Source organism: Lynx rufus, unplaced genomic scaffold (assembly GCF_022079265.1).
Source record: "Lynx rufus isolate CCGP_SWC_20201006 ecotype Redwood Valley unplaced genomic scaffold, mLynRuf1.p SCAF_18, whole genome shotgun sequence".
Lineage (NCBI taxonomy): Eukaryota > Metazoa > Chordata > Mammalia > Carnivora > Felidae > Lynx > Lynx rufus.
Window position 1 is genome coordinate 41,378,240 of NW_025814832.1, and position 12,591 is coordinate 41,390,830.

Sequence of the window (12,591 nt, forward strand, 5' to 3'; positions counted from 1 at the left end):
AGGAGGAAGTGACCTCCATCGGGAAGCCCTTGGCCGTTTTGCCGACCTGCCGCGCCCTCTGTCAGCTTCCTTTCTCCCTAGAGTTGCTGACCTGCGGCTGAACGGAAACTTCAGAATCAGCTGTATGCTCCGAAACCACCAGCGTGAGCCCAGGAAGAAGCCCCGGGCTCCCTGAGATCTCCGAGGGTGAGGCGTTGCCCTAGCTTTGGCGGGTCAAGGCGGCTTGTGAGATGCTGGAAGGATCTCTGGCTGCAGAGGTTCTGATGAAAAGCCAAACTTACCCGAGACCCCCTCCCTGGACTGACTTTGCCGACCCAGGCAGCTGGCCCACATCTTGGCAAGAAGAACAAAAAGGAGAGAGAGCTGCTTTTCTCGTTTCTTCCATTCCCCCACCGCACGGAGACTTTCTCTTTGCCAGCCCCATCCTTCTGGTTCCTCTGAGACCCCAAGTCTGCCTCCGCCTTGCCTCGGCCCTCGTCATAAGGCAGCAGAGACCTCACGGGCAGGAAGAAGGGACCCGATGCGCCCATACACCATCTGCACCCCGACTCTGTGGCCGGCAGTGCCAGGGTTGCGGAGGACAAAGGCAGACTCCAAGGGACCGAGGCCATGGCTGGCCACCGACACTGATGACCTCGGCCAATGTCACGGGTGTGGGCTCTGAGGGCCCCTCGGCCTGGGGGGGTTCCTTTCTGTCTCGCCCCCTGTCTCTTTCCTCCTTCCATGCTCCTGCCCCTTTCTCTTCCAGGTGCCCCCAAAGATCCCCCTCAGCCCTGCTGGGACCCCTGGGGACCAGTGGCCACTGACCCCTCATTCTACAGCTTTAAGGGAAACACTCACAGGGTATTTTTTTGTCTACCTCACATATATAGTTTTTAGGGCAAAAGAGAATAATTTATATAGCGAAGGTATATGAGAAAATATTTATGTATAATATTTATATAATTTCTATATTTCATGGGCAGCCCCTGGGGGGTTTGTGTGCTCTGTGGGAAGCCATCTGTCTGGGGAAATACAGCTTGGCCTGACCGGGGCCGCCCGCCACTGAGCTGTCCGTCAGGTGGCTGGGGTATCTCTTAGGTTCCTGTGACCGGCCTATCTCGGAGCTGGTGAGAACGCATCCCCTCTGAGCCTGAGCCCTGGTGGGCTTGATCCATATCTTCCTTGTGAAGTTTTTGTAAATTCTCTGTTTTTCTGGGTCCCAGGCCCATCTTCTGCCCTGGCAAAACTGCCTTGCTCGCAATGGTAATGACAACAAAGATGCCCACGCTTTGCATTTGTAAAGAGCACTTGCGGTCTTCAGAAACCCTCTTGTCCCTTTAATCCTGCTGGATACCCCTGTTATCCCTGTAAGCTGTGCTGGGTTTGTGGATGCGGCCCAGAGGTGGAGGGCTGTGCCCAAAGTCACACTAAGGGGGATCGTCCACGGAGTATTTACTGAAATTCCGCACAGGCCAGGCACCATGGGAGCTGGCTTGCCCTGAGCCCAGGAGCCCAGGGAAGTGGCCGCTTCCCTGGCTGTGTCTGACCCTGACCTTTTGGACCTGGACGGCATGTCAGCATTTCTCCAAGTGGAGTCCTGTGTCTCAGGGGCTGGGACTGCCCGAGAGGCCTGGAGAGAAAGGGACCTCGAGGGAGCCACTCCAGGGACAGCCTGAGAGGCTTGGGCTCCATCACGGGGCCCCTCCCAGCCCACAGATGGATGTCATTTGCTCTCATGTAGTGTTTTTCTCTTCAAAATGAATCGTTTTCCATCAGATTTCTGGCTTGCCTGGCAAAATCAGTTGTGCTCGCAAACGGGGCCCGCACTCTCACCCGGCCACCGTCAGCTACACACAGGGAGCCCTACTGGGCTGCGTGGGGGTTCCCCACTTGGCCAAGTACCCCCACTCAGTCGGCCTCACTCATGGACGTTCCTGCTTGGCGCTTGTGGGCGCATCGTGTCCATATAAGCCAGATAAGCCCAGATAAGCCTGTCCAGATAAGCCCAGAGTCCCGGTGTCTTTCAGAACCCGGCAGACGGGTCCACAGACAGACCCACACCAGCCTTGAAGGTTATTTCTTGCTTTCCAGCGTTTCCTTTGTCGACAACCATGAAGTTCAAGTGCTTTTAGTCTCAGCACGTTTTAGAGTCGCAATGAGAGTTGTCATACACCGAGCACCTGTTACGTCCATCCATTCAATCAGCGATTGCTTAGGGAGTCACCTCCCTGGGTGCTAGGTTGCAGCGGCGAGTAAAACCAATCCCTGCCTCGTGGGGCTGACACTCTAGTGGGTGGGTAGAGACAATAAACCAATAAACTCCATGTCAGCTATTTGCACCTGCTTTGTCTTGATTTATTGCAAAAACCCTGCGTACTGGACACAACCAGTAAAGGCCCTCGGATGCCACTTAGGAAGCAGGGATGTCAGGATTTGAGCACAAATCTGCTGGTCTTCAAACTATGGCGTGTTTCCTCTCTGGACTGCTGCCTCCCCTCAGAGACAGGTAGGGCAGGAATGGATCACCCCCTTTTATGGATTCTGGGTAAACCGAAGCCTAGAAGGTTCCACCCAAGGTCACATGCTAAGTCAGACCACTCCGGAGCCTGGGTGCCCTCCTGGAGTTGATAAGTATTTCTAATGCCTTCATCCTGTGGCCAGCAATGCAGGCTGGGGTGGGGGTGAGATCGTGCAAAGCAGGAACTTTCAGGGCTTTACAGCCCAGTAGAAGAAATGGGAGGCACAGCTGTGCAATGGTTTGGGTCCTCTTAATCAACCCTAGGGTTCCTCTCTGGCCATCCTGCCTTCCCAGCATGCTTTGGGAAGTTCGTGTCCTTAACCAGCACTGGTCCCAGGGGTCTGATGAGGGAGGAGGCCCCTTTCTGAGCAGAGGGCAGCAGAGAGGGCTTGGCACCTGCCCCAGCCCTCCCAGCCCTGCTGGGATCCACACCAGGCCCCCGGAGAGGGAGACAGAGTCGAACTGTGAGGGCACCTACACTTCCACCTGCAGGCCTGTCTGAGCACGTTCCTTCTTCCAACCAGTGCTCCTCAGGCCTGGAGACCAGCTGGTTCCTAGCAGTGACACAAGCATCCACGCACGGCCACACGGTCCAGTGTCCCCATGGACTTCTTACCTGTTTTTTTTTCTTTGTTTTTCAAGTTTATTTTTATTTACTTTTGAGAGAGAGAGAAAGAGCAAGTGGGGGAGGGGCAGAGAGAGAGGGAAACAGAATCCCAAGCAGGCTCCGTGCTGTTAACACAGAGATGGACACGGGGCTCGAAACCACAAACCGTGAGATCATGACCTGAGCTGAAATCAAGAGTCGGACCCTTAGCCAACTGAGCCACCCAGGCGTCCCTTACATGTTTTCTTACTCAAGCCTCACGAGGCAGGCAGCTTTCTTCCCTTTCTACAGATAGGGAAACTGAGGCACAAAATGGTTAAGAGACCCACTGAAGGCCACATGGCACATAACCTGTGTCTTTGCCTCCAAACCCTACATTGTGTCCACTCTTTACTGCCTTCAGCCTCCCCCAACCCCGCTCTGCACCTGCCCATAAACCTGTTCCCAAACAGCCCCTCAGGCCTCTCCCCCCTCAGCTGCTCGGTGAGGGGATCTCTTCCTGGGGATCAGTGCTTGCTAGACAATCACTGGGTGGTACTTGACCTATGGTATCTCCCCTTAAAACAATTTTTTTTAATGTTTATTTTTGAGAGAGTGAGAGAGACAGAGTGCTAGCGGGGGAGGAGCAGAGAGAGAGAGAGAGAGAGAGAGAGAGAGAGACGGAGACAGAGAATCCCAAGCAGGCTCCAGGCTCCAAGGTGTCAGCACAGAGCCCGACGCCGGGCTCGAACCCAGGTTCATTTGCTGTTTCTTTCTTTCTCTCTATACCTACATATTTATTTTGTCGAACATTTGTGAGAACACTGCAGACACCAGGATACTTAAGATACGTTATTACATGTCCCCTAAGAACAAGAACATTCTCCAAAAGAACCACAAGGCCGGCCAGGGCGCCTGGGAGGCTCAGTCGGTTAAGCATCTGACTTCGGCTCAGGTCACGATCTCATGGTCCACGAGTTCGAGCCCCGCATCGGGCTCTGTGCTGGCAGCTCGGAGCCTGGAGCCCGTTTTAGATTCTGTGTCTTCCTCTCTCTCTGCCCTTCCCTTGCTCACGCTCTGTCTCTTTCTCTCTCAAAAATAAATAAACATTAAAAATAAATTTTAAAAAAAGAACCACAAGGCCACATCACCCCCAAGACACAATATTATCTACCACACGCTCCCTATTCAAACTTCTGCAGGTGTCCCTCAAAACATCTTTTTAACTTTTTTTTCATGATCTGGGATCCACTAAGACAATCTTGCACTGCATTTTGTTGTCCGGTTTCTCCAGTAGTCTAGAATAGTCTCCTTGCCTTCTTTGTTTTCATGCCATTGATATTTTAAAGAGTTCAGACCAGATGTCTTGTAGAATACCTCTCTGTTGAGATTTTTCTGATTGTTTCCTTCTGACTAGATTCTGGTTAAACATTTTGGCAAGAATTCTCCTGGGGTGATGTGTGTCTTTCTCTGCACCGGCTGTCAGGAGCCGGGGGATGTCTGTTTGTCAAATTACCAGTGATCTGGGGCGCCTGTGTGGCTCAGTCGGTTGTGTCCAACCTCGGCTCAGGTCATGATCTCATGGTTCATGAGTTCGAGCCCCGCATCGGGCTCTGTGCTGACAGCTCAGAGCCTGGAGCCTGCCTAGGATTCTGATTCTGTGTCTTCCTCTCTCTCTGCCCTTTCCCCACTCATGCTCTGTCTCTCTCTCTCAAAATAAATAAGCCTTAAAATTTTTTTAAAAAAAGCATTACTGGTGAGGTTGAAGTTCATCACTTGGCTCAGGTGGTTTCCACCAGATCTGTCTGATGCAACGTGCCCATCTTCCCCTTGTGATGTGTGATTCACCTGCAGGGTGATCACGTTTGACATGACGCGAATATCTTTTTGCTTAACAAACATTTTACCAAAAACTTCCAGCATCCACTGGGGTCCTTGTCTAAATTGATCGCAAATGGTGATTTTCGAATTCCATCATTCCTTGCCTATTTTGTAGTTTGCCTTCTTTTTTTTTTTTTATTTTGAGAGAGAGGAAGCACAAGTGGGGGAGGAGCAGAGAGAGAGGGACAGAGAGAGAATCCCAAGCAGGCTCTGCACTGTCAGCGCAGAGCCCAACTCAGGGCTCGAACCCATGAACCATGACGTCATGGCCCGAGCCGAAGTCAGATGCCTAACTGACTGAGCCACCCGGGCGCCCCATAGTTAGTCTTCTTCTGTAGAGTTTTCCCTTCTCCCTTACCCCTCTGGTATTCCTTTGAATCTTCACAATCACCCTGCAGGGTAAGAAATGTTACCCCCATCTTGCAGATGAGGAAACTGAGGTTCAGGGGGGCTTCAAGCATTGGCTGAGTGAGTGACAGAGCCAGGATTCAAATTCGGGCCTTTCTCATGTCTGAGCTCTCACCCGCTGCCCTCTGGAATCTTCTCACATTTCTGGGTTTCCTCTCTGATGACTCGACTCTGAACAGGGATGAGGAGCAGTGCCTTCTTCTGCAGAATTCCTGTAGCAGGTGGGAGAGGCCTTTAGAGCAGCAGGGGTGGGGTAGGAGGTGGTGGGCAGAGATTTCCTGTCTTGGAAATCATGAGATGGCCTTGTTCCTGCCTCCCGGGCCCGCCTCCCACCTTAGAGGCTCTGCAGTGCTGACACCTCCCTCTTTGCTGCTCCCAAGGAGCCCCACCCCCTGTGGGCCATGCTCGGGTCTTCACTGGGTTCCTAGCTCTGTGGAGCATGACTGTGGTGACCCCAAGTCCTAGAGCCCCCGAGAAGGGCCCAAGGTCAATGACTCTGCTCCACTGACTCCTTTTTTGTTTTTTTTTGAGAATTGCATTTTATTGAAATCTTTTTTGTTTATTTTTGAGAGAGAGAGAGAGAGAGAGAGAGAGAGAATCTGAAGCAGGCTCCAGGCTCTGAGCTGTCAGCACAGAGCCCAACTCGGGGCTCGAAGTCACGAACCACGAGATCATGACCTGAGCCGAAGTCGGACGCTTAACCAGCTGAGCCACCCAGGCGTGGCCGCCACTGACTCCTAAAGACACACGGAATGATCCCACATCCCATTGTCTACCCAGCAATCATAGCCTGCCTAAGCCCTACTCCGGAAGAAAAGCTGTAAAGGACCAGAGGGATGGCCTGTGATTTTGGGGGGTGGGGGGGACCTTCAGGAGTGAGAGCTGCCGGGTGGGCCCTCTGTCTCTACCTCCTGCCCTTCCCATTCATTCTCCACTTTTACTTGGCATAGTCCTCTCACCTGGTGTCCCTTCATGTAACTGCTCCCTCAGCACACTTGCGTGCTAGGCTTTGCTGGGGTGCCAAGGAGGCAGGACGAGGAGACGGGCAAAGAGAGAGGTCGCTAGGTGTTAAGCTCGGTGAGGGACGCTGGACTGCATGGGAAGCACGGGCTGCTGCCGGGACCATCTCCCTTAGCCTCCATGGCAACCGCAGGGGGACACATCCAAACACGATCCCCATTTTCCAGATGAGGAAACAGAAGTTCAGAGAGGTTCCCTGCCAAGCCCAAAGCCCTACAATAAGTGACGGGGCTGGCCATTAAACAGCCCTTTCACGACTCTTCTCCCAAGTGCAGGGCACAGCTTGTGCAAAGGCTGGGGCACCGGGGGGGGGGGGGGGAGGCGACAACAGGAAATCGAGGATTCAGTGTGGCCGGTGGTGTCCCCTCCCTCTTCCTAGGTCCTCCTCCTCCTTGTCTTCCTTCTTCCCTCTCCCTGTCTCTCCTCCCCGCATACCTGCAGCAGCTGAAGCTGCCTCTTGGGTGTCTGATCCCCTCTACCCACCCCCCCCAACCCCGTCCCTCCTCTAGTCCCCAGGGGCTGTGAGGCCCACATTCCTCCCTGGCTCTCTCGGTCCCATTAATGTGTTTACGCTGGAGCGGGCCCAGGGGAGCCAGGCCGGACTCTCCCCACCCTGCCCCCACCAATGGAGAGAGGACAGGTGAGAAAGTCGAGGCCGGTCGGAGTCGCAGGAGATCCTGACCCAGAGTCCGAATTCCTGCCCCCGTCTGAACAAGTCCAGGGCGGCCAACGGTGGCCCCCGGGTCCCCGCACCCCTTCCCGCACAGCCCCTCCAGTGGCTGACAGGCCCTAATCTCAGCTGTCTTCATGCAGCCAGCCCTCCACGCCTGGGGTCACCTGACGCCAACACAGTTTAATTCAGAAGCTGATTTCTGCTTGTTGGCAACATGTCATTTCTGAAATTGCTTTCTCTGCCCAGAGGCGGGAGATGTCAGAGCCGCGCAGGTGTTACAGCGGTGCCGCCCCCACCCCCCCATCCCCCACCCCAAGTTCAGGAAGGATTAAGGGGCGTGGGGGGCGCACATTAGATCCTCGAGCTCTGCTTCTCATGTTTCCCCCAAGGGGGGCGGGCGGGATGGAAGATGCCGGGAACTGCCTCGGCTGTCCTCTCCTGCCCGAGGACAGAGGCCCAGAGTTGGGTAAATGAAGGGGCTGCTGTGGCAGCCGATATCCCGAGGATATCAACAGTACATTGTTTGGAGCGAGGTCACACAGCAAGTATGTGGCGGACCTAGGACTCAGACCCAGTGAGGGTGCAACAGCCAAACTGGGGTGTGGAGGCTTGGGAAGAGACGGGCCACAGAGCGGGGGAGCACTCGGGGGCTGGTTTCTATGCCTGCTTCATGGCTTGGCCTCAGTATCTTCAGTGAAATTTGCCTGCCCCCTTAGCGCCCCCATTCCTGCAAACCACCAAATAGTAGGTTTTTTTTTTTAAGTTTATCTACTTATTTTGAGAGAGGGGTGGGGGCAGAGAGAGAGGGAGAGAAAGAGAATCCAAAGCAGGCTCCGAGCTGTCAACACAGAGCCTGACGCGGGGCTTGATCTCATGAATCGTGAGATCGTGACCTGAGCCGAAACCAAGCATTGGTCGCTTAACCGACTGAGCCACCCAGGCGCCCCCATCAAATAGTAGCTTGCCCCCTCGTTTACACTGACTTGGCATTCTGCATATACCTCGATTAGCAAATATCTCTCAATCTTGGCATCCTTTGCTTTATTGGATGAATGCATGAAAAGATGAATGAGAAATGAGTTTATGAGTCTTGCCCTCCATACTGATCCCTATCCCCAGTTCCCTCCCTAGAGGCGTCCTCCAGCGACCTCCAGAGCAGGCTTCCTGTTTCAGCTGGCGCCTTGGCCCTCCCTGACACCCTGGCTCATCATCTGTCAAGTTCCCTGTCCTTTGCTCTCCTCCCTTTCCTTCCCCTCACTCCCTCTTGCCTCACCTTCCCAACTCCCAGGACCCTTGGCTGCCCAACCATCAGTAACAAGGCCATGCAGAAGCCCAAGCCTGCTGGTCTCCTTATAAAGATGGCACCTGGGCCAACCCGCCCTCCTGAAGGAGGTCCCCACCCCTCACCTCCACCTGCTCCCCCAGGGTGAGCTTCTCCCTCTTGCCTCTCCCCTCCCCCCCGCTCTTCAGAGGACCCACCGCTGTGTGTACTCGATCCTCGGCCTGGGTCAGCGCTAGGACCTGGCCGGATTGACTGGTGTTGAGCCCAGGACAGACAGAAAACGGTCCTGACCCACCTCACACATTTCTTGCAATAGTATCGAGCGTTCGCTTTAGCCAAAAAGCCTTCGTCACTCCCATTTCATCTGAGTGCTGGCATAAAGCAGTACCAGCCGGACGGGGTAAAAACAGGAAATACATCAAAGACCCACAGAACTTCAGACCTAAACGGGCTTCTCCCACTTTACAGATGAGGAAACTGAGCCCCCAGGCGAGCAGCGGCGGTAACATTCTGAACGCAACAGTGGGGTCAGGGGCGGGCGGGTACCAGAGGGCCTTCTGAAGTGGGGAGACATTCCATTTCTTGACACATGGCTCTTCTCTTGCGATCATTTATTGAGGGATACTATTCATGTTCAATTACACATTAGGGTTTAGAAAATGAAATCAGGATCAATTTCACAGAGGATGATCAAATGTCCAAGAAGAAGGGATAGGTAGGCTTTTTAAAAAAAAGTTCATTAATATATTTTGAGAGAGAGGCAGAGAGAATCCCAGGCAGGCTCCCCACTGCTGGTGCAGAGCCCGACACAAGGCTCGAACCCATAAACCGTGAGATTGTGACCTGAGCCAAAACCAAGAGCTGGATGCTTAACTGACTGAGCCACCCAGGCGTCCCAAGGGGTAGGTAGTCTCTAAAAGGCAGATAAACAGAGTCCTGGGTAAGTCAGGCAACATGTTACCTTTCTTCTCGGAGCCTCACTCACTAAAACAAACAGGACAAAAACCTCTATGTAGGTATCCCTAGATAGACAGACAGATAGATAGACAGATAGATGGATGATAGGTATATAGATGATAAATACACATATAGATAGATAGATGATAGATAGACACACATATAGATAGATGATAGACAGATAGATGATAGATAGACAGATAGATGGATAGATGATAGATAGATGATAGATAGATAGATGATAGATACACAGATAGATGATAGATAGATGATAGATAGACAGATAGATGATAGATGATAGACAGATAGATAGATAGATAGACAGATGATAGGTAGATAGACAGATAGGCAGATTGCATACATAGTTACTCCTTTATGTACCAGGCACTGTGCTGGGCCCTGGGGATGAAGCAGTTAACAGGGCAGGCACAGTCCCAGGTCCTAAAGGACAGAAGACAGATAAACAAGTGACCACTATGCAGCAGGATGAAACCGACAACCCTGGTCGCCCCAGGCAGCTGAACTCGGTGGCTGGGGAACAGGGCGGGGAGAGCAGGGAGGCTTTCCACTGTATTCCTTGCTGTTGCTTTTGGATTGTGAGCCACGTGAATGCATCACTTACCCCTCAAAGCAAACACAATAAAAAGGAGAAGAAAAAATAAAGTGCGAAGGGTGTTGACACGGGGTCAGTACGGGGTGCTCAAGGGGAGACTGTGGGGGTGAGCGGGGCGCAGACCTGGCCTGGGGAAGTGAGGGAAGGCTCCCCGGAGGAGCCGTAGCCCAGCTCCAGCCTGCAGCTCCTCCAGATGAGGACTTTGAGGGGCAGGATACTGGAGGTGCCGCTGGGAGGATCAGAGGGTATTTCTCGAAAGTGCCTGGCACACAGGATATGCTTAATGTACAGCGGCCTCTACTGCCATTGCTGTCCAGCGATGGCTGCTGCCACGGCCAGGGGCGAGGGAGAGGGGGCCCCCGTGCTGCCGCGGACTCTGCCCGGAGCCTCTGGGCGTCCCTTGGTGACAGGCGGTCCGGGCGCTGGCTGTCGCAGCATCTTATCGTTCACACGGATCCAGCCCCACGTGCAGGCAGACAGGGAGCAGGCCTGGGCTGAGGGTGCCCTGTTCCGGGAGCGGGAGCTTGGCTCCCCTGGCGTCAGTTGCCCCTCGGACACGGGACCCAAAGCATCGCGGACCTCTGATGCAGAGGACACCTGCCTGGGTGCTTTCACGCCACAGACCGAGAAACCTCCCTGTGCCGGGAAGGCACAGAATCCCCTCCTAGCCGCGGGCCCAAGACGGGATGTGGCCACGAGGACCCGTGTGGTAAGCAGCGATGACGCACTAGCCCCTCAGCCCCGTGACCCCCATCAGGAGCGAGGGGCTATGATCACTACCCCCACTTTGCAGATGGGGAAGCTGGGCATGCAAAGGTTAAGTCACCTCCGTGAGGTCACACGGTCAGACTTTGACCCCAGGAGGCCTCTTGGCCACTCACTGGCCCTCGAGGAGAGCTCCGGTGTCTCAGATTCTCTCTGCTTGTCTGCTCTGCCCTCCCCTCCGAGAGGAAGACAACGATTTCCTCCGACTCAGGAAAGCCCACTAAGCACAACTCAAACTTTATTTGTGTTCTAGACTTAGAGCCCCTGGTCACAGCAAATGCAGTTTTGGAAGTCTGATTTCCAGGGAGGCCAGATGGTCAGGGGTTGAGGACATCTAGACGGAGGATGGGGTGGGGGTGCACAGCTCACTGTTCCCTTTGGAGTCAGGACCTCTGGGGTGTGACAGCCTTCGCCTGACAGGAAGTGCTTCCCTCGGGAGGGGACTCAGCATGTCTCCCGTTGGCTGGGGGCCCGAGGGGAAGAGCCCTGACCCCAGGCAAGCTGTGAGCTGGTGACGCTGGTGACCATGGCCCCTCGCCTACTTCTCGGAAGAAAGCAGGAGTCACGTAAGCACATGGCTTCATCGGGGCCTTGGCAGGATCCAGCCAACTGTCAGTGGTCGTGGCCTCCGGCACCTGGGTTGGCTAAGTGCACCTCTGATCTCTGGCTCCTAAAGCCTCATTCAGACCTCTGACCTCTGCGATCCTGGCCCCCCTCCTCCCTGGCACTCACCCGACCCCCCGAGATCTGTGCCTGGGTGGTAGTTATGAGAACATGTCTTTTCTTCCCTTCCGGACCCTGGAGGGAGGAGCCCCACACACTCCTCCCTGTGGTAGTTACATCTCACTGATCCTGAGTGGGGCCTTTGACTTTTGACCTTTAGAGAGCAGAAGAAGGCCTCTTAAAGCAGCAGACCCCGGCCTTGCAGAACAGGGTCGGCGATCTCTAGCGATAGACCTCTCTGTGCCGTAATTTCTACATCATCTGTGAAATGAAGAAAGTGATACTAACACCTACACGGTGAGGATAATGCTCACTAATATGGGAGCTTAGAACAGGGCCCGGCACACTATCAGCTCTAAGCCAGCATTAGCTGCTAGTATTATTATTATTATTATTATCATCACTGTTATTACCAGAAGACTCTGCCCCCAAGGTTCCTGGGCTGCCCCCCTCATACCACCACTTTGGCCCTACCTGAGCCTCCAGCCCCAGGGCCCTGCCTCATTCCCTGTCTGCTCTGTGTCTCTGTCCCCAGTCCCCCCTCCCCCTGTGTCCCCTTCCCTCCCTATAAACCCACTGCTCCTAAGGCCCTTGGCCAGCTAATAATGCTGCTGTCAGTTCAGATTAGAGCCCATTACGTTCCTTCATCTCAGCTTAAAATTTTTGTGGTTTCCCAGCTCTGCCTAATGTGCTCCACAAGGGGCAAGGGCTGCCCAGCTGGAGGAAGCTTCCGGAGAAGGAATGCGGGTCTGTGAATTCCCCAGGTGGGTTCCTGCCTCATGTGGGGCTGCGGCGGGGGTTGGGGGCCAGGAGGCGCGGCCCCTCCGTGGGCTGTGAGCAGGAGACCGGGGAGCTGGGGGTCTTGGAATCTTGGCCTTTATAGCCCCGGCGTAGACTCTCAGCCCAGCGTCCTGTGACAGACAGAGCCCTCTGGGGACTGTGGGTGTCTTGGGCACTCAATCCAAGAGGAGCCTCAGAGTCACGGAATTCTGCAACTGGGAGACTCCTGGCAAAACCACTGGGTCAGGCCTTGGGGCTGGGGTCCAGCGCCCCAGTCCCAGATGCTGCCTCTCTCCTCAGCCCTGCTGCCCCTCGCCTCCAGGGGTCACCAGCCACGGGCTTCCTCAGGAAGAGACAAGAGCCTGAGCAGGGGGCTGGGAGGGGGCTGTATGCAAGGTCACTG